General features: G+C 44.1%; 1 protein-coding gene across 4 annotated transcripts in view; it reads right to left on the reverse strand.

Annotated features, from left to right (window-relative positions):
• LOC111147408 (neurexophilin and PC-esterase domain family member 3) overlaps window positions 1–6,102 on the reverse strand; it is a 45,087-nt gene extending 38,985 nt beyond the window's left edge. The window contains exons 1-3 of one of the 4 annotated variants that reach the window (XM_022503425.1): window positions 5,430–6,102; window positions 4,999–5,116; window positions 2,696–2,856 (exon numbers count right to left, since the gene is read on the reverse strand). The gene's annotated coding sequence lies outside the window, so the exon portion shown is untranslated. Of the gene's footprint in view, window positions 1–551; window positions 584–2,260; window positions 2,274–2,695; window positions 2,857–4,998; window positions 5,117–5,429 lie in introns of those variants that run through there. The other 3 variants (XM_022503418.1, XM_022503437.1, XM_022503431.1) reach the window with 3 other exon arrangements.
• Between the last annotated feature and the right edge of the window lie 2,463 nt (window positions 6,103–8,565).

An 8,565-nucleotide genomic window follows, 5' to 3' on the forward strand; every position in this document is an offset into this window, starting at 1 on the left:
GAGACCCAACTCCCTCATCATAACTGCTAGAGGCAGAGGACTTCAAAGCCTGCCACTCCTACCTGTTCTCACATAATGAATTCAAAATGCTCTCCCCAGTTTTTATTTTGGTATAGATAAACAGAAAAAAATACTAGTGTTTTGTTTCTAGCTAGGCTCTCCATAAAGGGCAAGGTGGAGAAGTCATCGTGAAAGGGTGCATAACTATGGTGCAGAGGATCTCTGACTACTTCAACTGCACCAGCTCTTCCCGCAACGTTGTACTGGACCTGGCAAGCCGCCCTACTTCCCTCTCTCTTTCACTCCACCTGTCTAGTCCATTCCCATGCCACGAGGACCACAACTCCTCCTCAGCTCTGCCTCATAAAGGAGACAGAACTAAGCTATTCTAACTTGCTCTCCATCCTCAGAAGTCCCACAGCACTTTCTTCTCACTTCACATCTCAGCATTTTCACTCCTCTGTATTTGTATGTATTTCCTGTTCCTCCAACTAGACTATACCAATCATGATTTAAAAAAAAACAAAAAAACAAAAAAAACAGAGGGGCACCTGGGTGGCTCAGTCAGTTGAGTGTCCGACTCATGATTTCAGTTCAGGTCATGATCTCAGGGTCGTGAGATCGAGTCCCACATCAGGCTCCACACTTAGGGTAGAATCTGCTTCTCCCTCTCCCTCTGCTCCCCCTCCACAGCTCTCTGTCTCTATCTTCTCTCTCTGTCAAATAAATAAATAAAATATTTTAAAAATTTTAAGTTTAAAATTAAAAAAAAAAAAAAAACAAAAACAGAAACCAGGGCACCTGTGTGGCTCAGTTGGTTAAGCATCAACTCTTGGCTTCAGCTCAGGTGGTGATCTCGGGATTGTGAGATCAAGCCCCAGTGCAGGGCTCTGTGATGAGCATGGAGTCGGCTTGTCTCTCTTCCTCTCCCTCTGCCCCTTCCCCCAGCGAGCTCTCTCTCTCAGATAAATAAAATCTTATAAAAACAAACAAACAAACAAAAAAGGGACAACTGGGTGGCTCAGTCAGTTAAGTGACTGCCTTCGGCTCAGATCTTGATCCCAGGGTCCTGGGATTGAACCCTGTGTTGGGGCTCCCTGCTCAGTGGGGAGCCTGCTTCTCCTTCTCCCTCTGCTGCTCCCCCTATTTGTGCTCTCTGTCTGTCTCTTTCTCTCTGTCAAATAGATAAAATCTTAAAAACAAAACAAAAGAAAAAATACACAGAAACCACGCATCAGAGAAAAAGCAACTTAGTAATAACAATGTATCATATTTCTTGGATTCACTCACAGTACCTCCCCCTTACATGATATATATTGATGCAACAATCCACAGAACAAAAAGTTATGGAAGCCTACTCTGCAGCACACACTGTACTAAGTGCCAGAAACTCCCATGGAAAAGCTTGCACTTATATCAGACAAAAGGTATTTCCTCTCCTAACTTACGAATATTTATCCCTCTGCAGGCTCCCTGTACAGGGATACCAAGCACTGTGAAAGACTGCACTTTACCATTTGATGACCCCCCAACCCCACCCCTAAAACCCAAGCACCCACTCACCCCAAAGTGCCTGTAAATCCTGGGAAGGAATAACTATGAACCAAAAGATTCTGTCATCAGAGCCCAACTGCTCTTCTGTAGAAGAGCAGGAGTTGGCCATAAATATCATAGGCTTCCCTCATGCCCAGAGAGGGAGAAGACCAAAGACAATACTCCACGGAGATTCAGCAGCACCACAGTAAGCACTATCTGTGTACTGCAGAAACACCAGCAGTTTCGAGAAAGTTAGTGTTATTCAGAGCCAGGTGGCAGCAGTGCAGCTGCGGTCAGGGGTGCAGAAGGATGGCAAGGGCAGCAGACTCCAGAACTACGGGGACCACAGGGACATAGGTAGCAAAGCAAATGTGCAAGAAACCCCTCATGGCCAAGGACTTCTACTGAAAGTTGTTACTGGAGGGGCATGCAAGACCTGACTTCTAGACCCATCTGTATATCTAAGTAGATGTGGTCTAAGGGGCACGTAGACCTCTCTTTGAAAAGACATATATGAAAATGTTCATAGTTGTTACCTCGGCACAGTTTTTTTTTTCCTTCATCTTTATCTTTGTGTCCTAAATTTTCACCAGGAAATAAAAATTACAAATAGAAAAAAGCAGGTTTCTAAAAGTAATAATTAACAACAAGCCATAAGGAGAAACACAGCATTAAACCAAATACAGAAAAACAATTCAATTTAAAATGAAAAATTTGGGGGCACCTGGGTGGCTCAGTGGATTAAGCGTCTGCCTTCGGCTCAGGTCATGATCTCAGGGTCCTGGGATCGAGCCCCACATCAGGCTCTCTGCTCAGTGGGGAGCCTGCTTCCCTCTCTCTCTGCCTGCCTCTCTGCCTACTTGTGATCTCTCTCTCTGTTAAATAAATAAAGAAAATCTATTACAAAATAAATAAATAATAAAATGAAAAATTTTAAAGTGAAAGAAGAAATCTCTAACCGTTCTCTACTGTCTTCCTACAAATACAAAACCTACGCATTATACCAAGAAAGTTATTTAAAAAGACGGCAGGACAATATCATTCAGTATCTCAAACTGCCTTAGACTTGAATAAAAACAAAAGTGTTAGACAGAATGACTCTAAGGAAAAGTTTCCTAGACCAGCCAAAAATAAAAATTTATTACTGAATGTTATTTACCTTTTTAAAAAAAATTTCCAGTTCCCAAGAAGAGATTAGAGCTTACATCTAACTTTCCTTCCAGTGTAAAGTCCTGAATTCAAGCAATCATGACAGGGCTTATTCTTTTCTTGCCACATTCAAAGCACGGGTTGATGTTTCCTTTTACACCATTCTTCCAGCTGCAACAAGATTACACACATGATATCCAGGTTAAAGATACCAAAATTAAGGAAAACATTTGAAATCAAGAGTACAGCTTTATCCCGAGATGTACAGAGATTTCAGTATAACAAAGTAGGAGAAACATTTCCTTTACTACTAATAAAAAAATAGTAACTGTCTATTTATATATATATGTATGTGTGTGTGTGTGTGTGTGTGTGTGTGTATATATATATATATATATATATATATATATATATATATCGACTTAAACATGGCAAGTTACTCCCAGATCTGAGCTGAAGGTCAAATTTTCTAATTAGCAATATAACTGAAAAAATATAAATCAAAGATAAAAGCTCCGTATGTTACTTTTCTTAAAGACTAGAATAATTATGTACTTCAACAACCCATCCTACCACTATAGAAAATAAGAGGTATCTAGACAGATCCAAAAGTATGATTAATTCAGGAGGAATTTAAATTTGAGTGGTCTTGTTTTCAAATCCTCCTAATGTGTCAGTCCAGTCCACCACTTAGTCATGCCTCATATTTATGTTTGAAGGACAAGCAAAAAGTAAAATGCATGGTCTATTGGGTCTCTTCTGCCAAAGGTGATTAAGACTACTTACCAGCCAATCTAACTTCTTTATGCCTGTCACAACAACCCTAGACTGCCACTATGTACGTGACTTCCTACCCCATCTCATAAGAGAATTACAGAGTGGTTGTTTACATCACTTGGAATTAAAACTGTTAGTAACATCAATGAGATAGTTGAGTTCAGTACTAAAAAGAAAATTGGGCAGCAAACCCTTCCCCCACGGAATTAGACAACCATTTCACAAAGATAAGGTATTACAGGATAACTACACATCCAGTTTCTGGGACAGTCCCCATTCTATATACCCTGAACTGCTATCCACATAAATATAATTGTACTTGTCAGACCAAGTGTATAGAATTTTAATTCAAAATACATGGACCCCCTACACAGAAGACAAATCACAGATCTACATGGAATATACCCAAACTTAAATATTTCTATATCGGGGCACCTGGGTGATTCAGTGAGTTAAGCATCCAACTCTTGATTTCAGCTCAGGTCATGATCTCAGGGTTGAGATCGAGATTCTTCCTTTCTCTCTCTCTCTCCCTCTCCATCTGCCCCTCCCCCCTCTAAAAAATTTATATATCAAATTCCAAATTGCAGCTGTATAACTCATAAACACAGAGAAAAAACTGATGGTTGCCAGAGGGGAGGGAAGTGGGGGGTGCAAAATAGATGAGGAGGATTAAGAGGTACAAACTTCCAGTTACCAAATAAATAAGTCATGGGGATGCAAATGTAATATAGAGAACATAGTGAATAATATAGCAATGATTCCGTATGATGACAGACAATAACTACGCTGATTGTGGTGATCATTTCATAATGTATATAAATGTCAAACCACTATGGTGAGCACCTGAAACTAATATAATATTGTATGTTAACCGTACTTCAATAAGTAAATAACAAAGAGCACCTATATTTCACAGGGTGCTGGGTAAGACCCTGAAACTTAACAGGCCAGGATCCAGAGAAAGAACTGGAGCCATATCCATGAATATGACAATGATGGGTCACCAAATAAGGTCAACCCTTGACAAAGAGGAAGCACAGCAGAAGTCTGCAGGACTTGTTTCCCCTGATTCCATTTCTCTTTTATTTATCCCCACCTCACACACCCAAAGTGCTGACTCACCACCCAGGCCTTCCCCTGCCCTTCTTCCAAAGCAGCACCCCATGCTTTCATGGGTGGTGGGGGACAGTTGGAGAGGAGACTAAAAGTAAAGAAATCAGTTAAATAAGTGACAGAGTAGTAAGTGCTGTAAGAAAAAAATAAGGCACATTGATAGGCTGTGTTCTTTAAACTCGTATGCACATTAATATCATTCTGTAAGCTTTTAACAATGCCAATGCTTAGACCAGACTCAACTAACTGAATCAGAATCTGTAGGACCAGGGCCTAAGAAACAGGTTTTTTAAAAAAGGTCTCCAAATGACTACTATAATATACTGCCAAACAGGGGAACCGCTAGTATGAGGTGGCCAGAGGTGTTATTTCTATCAGCGGGTCAGGCCTTTCCAAAATGATCTCTGAATTGTAACTTACACTGTCCCCTCAGGACAATCCGATTCCGGGATAACAGGGACAGCCAACTTCACTTCAGTGATCTATTCCTTCGTTTCCCTTCTCAATAACAAATAACAGCATTTTATCAGGCCAGAGACTGTGGAGAGAAGAGACGAAGTACCGGCAGAGGAAAGCAGAACCCAAACACCTTGGAGCGTGCTGCTACCTCCACTGCATGGAATCAGACAATTAATGATCAGAGTCTGGGAGTCCCGCCAGCTTCAAGCACACCCTGATGTTCCAAATGATAACCACACTGAGGAAGGGGAAGGGCCACTGAGCAGTGTAGTTCTTCATCTTTAGGAAACTGGCAGCAATCCTCCTTTAGAGTAAATAATGAAAAGAAAGGAAAATTTTACAGACAATTACACACGAAATTTATATAAATCCTGAAAGAGAATGCCACTTACCACCACCCTAGTGGCCTTTAATCAAGCGGAGACGGGTGACAGGCCCAGGTTTCCACATCACACCTTGCAAAGTCACACGCTTCTCTCCCCATACGACCTGAATCTGATGTCCCAAAGCGTCAGCTCAATAATGCCAGAAGAGTCCAAAGTGTGAGAGCATCGCCAGGCAAGTGGCAGCTGGGCCCCGGGGCAGCAGTGAGACCGGAGAATGGGGCCGAGGAGGCAGGCGTCGCAAAGTGCCCCGCACCGGGTTAGGAAGAGGTCTTCAGCTGCTGCACCTGACCGCGTTGCACCAAGTCCGGAAAACTGAGCACGGAGATGCTCGCGTCAGCCCCGCCCCCTCCCTGCGGGAGCCGCAGCGGCTCGGGCAACTCAGGTCCGAAGCTACGGCAGCCGGAGGCTCCAATTCTGCCCCCGCCGAGGACGGAAGCCTTCCCTTTCTGGCTCCAGAACCCCCAGCTGTGACCCCCGAGTCTGCAGCTCTCTGCACCAGGCTGGGGACTCAGGGGTCGGCGCGTGCGGAGAAAGGGGCTTCTCAGACTAGAGGCGCCCGCGAGGCGGCAGGCATTGGGTCCCTCGAGCGGCAGGGACCCAGCCCGGCGCCTGCGCACAAGCCGGAGTCCCGCACTCACCGCCGAGCCCTGCTGTCTGCTGTGCTCTCTCTGGCCGCTAGGCATTCGGACTGCGGGATCCCGGGAGGCTGCTCCAGATAGTCTGGCCCCTGCTTCCTGGCCCCGCTACGTCTCCTCACCCCCGACCCCCGGCTACAATTGGTTGAACTCCAGGAGAGGCGGGCCGAGGATGCTGACTGACAGCCGCGGGCGCCGTGCGCGAAACGCGGAGCCTCGAGGCGAGGCAAGCGTAGTGGGCGCTGCTCGCGCAAGGGGCCCGCTTTGCTTCTGCGCGCCGGGGTGGCATACAGCTGTAGCCCTGTGGCCTGAGCTCTAGCCCCTCTCGGCACGGGCTTCTCTCGCCTTCGAACCTTAGGGTTTCCCAGGGACAGTCTGTTTCAAGGCTTTTTTTCTTGTCAGCCAAAGTGGCTATACTGGAGAAGCCCGTACTTGGGCCGTCTTCCCTGTCAGTGGCGGAATATATTGTTTCTTCTGCCAGAAAAAAAACACTACTGGCCACGCACGAGCTCTGGAACGGCAGGTCTTTCGATCTTTCCCTGCTTGGAATTAGTCGGCTTACTCTATTTGTTCTTAAAACAGCCTCGTTCCTTTTACTCTCCCTGTACGTAACATAGGTCTTCTGACAAAAATGCCTGCATACGTTCTCCCATCCCCCAAATCTGGGTTATCCTATTTTGGACGTTCTTCTAAGCGGTAGAACGTCTATAGCTATGTGAAATTCAGAAACTGAGAGGAGACCTTGGAAGACAGATAAAGGACCCGCTCAGGAAGCCGGAAGGGATTGCGGGCTGCTCCGTGCTCTTCAGTGCACAGTGGGGTTAATGGAATTTATCCCAACAAAACACAGACTCTAAAAATAGACCTGCCCCAGACTATTATCTCAAGGTTGAAGAAGAATTAATACAAATTGCAACTAACATTAATTATTTTTACATTTACTGACCACAATGGACTCTACGTGCTTATTCAGATGTTTTCGTGGGAGAACTACATGCATGGGTGACCAGACGGGTGGAAGAAAAGCAGTTTCTACATAACGGCCCACTCTTCTGGAGTAACCATTTCATTCTTTCTGGAGAAAGTCAGCCTTCCAAGGCCTGTTCATAAAAGGTGACTTCCGTTGCCTCTGCTAGAAGAAGATCCCCATATGATAAATTTGTGCTCTTGGTCCTATCTCCCAGACACCCCATCACCTATCTTTTACAGTTTGGCTGCCTGATGAGCTGCAAATACTCAAACAGGAAGTGCTGACTTCTAAGTCATGGTTTTCGACCACATTAGTGATCCCTGATAAACCCTTTCTCCCACAGGCACTCATAATCCTGAAGCATTTGAGTCATCTTACCTATATACAGTCATTTTGGCCACAAAAACGAGTGACCAGGACCAGGGAGGCCTGCCTATCACTACTAGATAACTGCGTATCACTTCAAATAACTTTGCAAAGTCACCACACTCCCAATGAGAAATACTATTATACAAAAAATATGCAATTAGGATCTTAGCCTGACTGGGGCTGACACACAGCTCTACCTCATACTAGCAGTGCCAGTCTAGGCAAATGATTTAACTTCTCTGGGCTCAATTCCTCAACTGTAAGTTAGGGGCAACAGTATCTGCACTTAGGAATAAATGAAATAACAAATAAAAGTCCCCTAGCACAGTGTCCCAAATCTCTTCGATTAAATTCCTTACCTCAGGTTATGACATGGCATAAGGAATTTCTGAACACTACATTTATGATAATCAAACTTTGAAAGCTGGATAAAAATGAGAACATAAGGTTTGTATGTCATGATACAAAACCAAAGGAACTGTTCCTTTCTGTCCATCTACAAAAAAGTTTTGATGCTAATGTTACTCAATTTTATTTCTCTAACAACGCATGGGTTTGAGAGTTAGATAAGCAAAAAAGCAAATTAAGCCAGTTTCTGATGTAGTTAATTTGGTGGGTATTTACCAGCAACCTGGCTCCATCTCTGATGGCAGAAGCTTGGGGCACAAGCACTCCTGAGCCCATGTCAGTTCCTGATTCAGTTACTTTGCTTCTGAACTCTCTGAACAAGTGACTAAAATTTGGGCCCCCAAACCCCTTAAACCATTGTTCAAAACAAGTGACTACTGTCAGGTTAGGTACCAACCACTCTATTCCCAAAACACCATAAACCACGAGAAGATGTTGCCAAGGATAGGAGACTAGAAGGAAGAGGAATTTGGTGCCTCTATGAGTCTGTTCAGGCTGCTATAATAAAATGCCATAAACTGGGGGGGGCTTAAACAACAGAAATTTATTTTCTCACAGTTCTGAAAGAAGTACCAGAGCAAGGTGCGAACTGATTCAGTTCCTTGTGAGAGCTTTCTTATTGCCTTGGAGATATATACCTTTTGTTTCCTTCTTTTTTTTTTCTTTTTTTTTAAGGAACTCTGTGTGTGTGTGTGCGCGCGTGCCGTGCACGCACATGTCAACACAGGTAGAGGGGCTAGAACTCAAGTACCTGGAGGCC

This window comes from Enhydra lutris, unplaced genomic scaffold, assembly GCF_002288905.1.
Source record: "Enhydra lutris kenyoni isolate GAN:26980312 unplaced genomic scaffold, ASM228890v2 scaffoldscaffold2, whole genome shotgun sequence".
Classification (NCBI taxonomy): domain Eukaryota; kingdom Metazoa; phylum Chordata; class Mammalia; order Carnivora; family Mustelidae; genus Enhydra; species Enhydra lutris.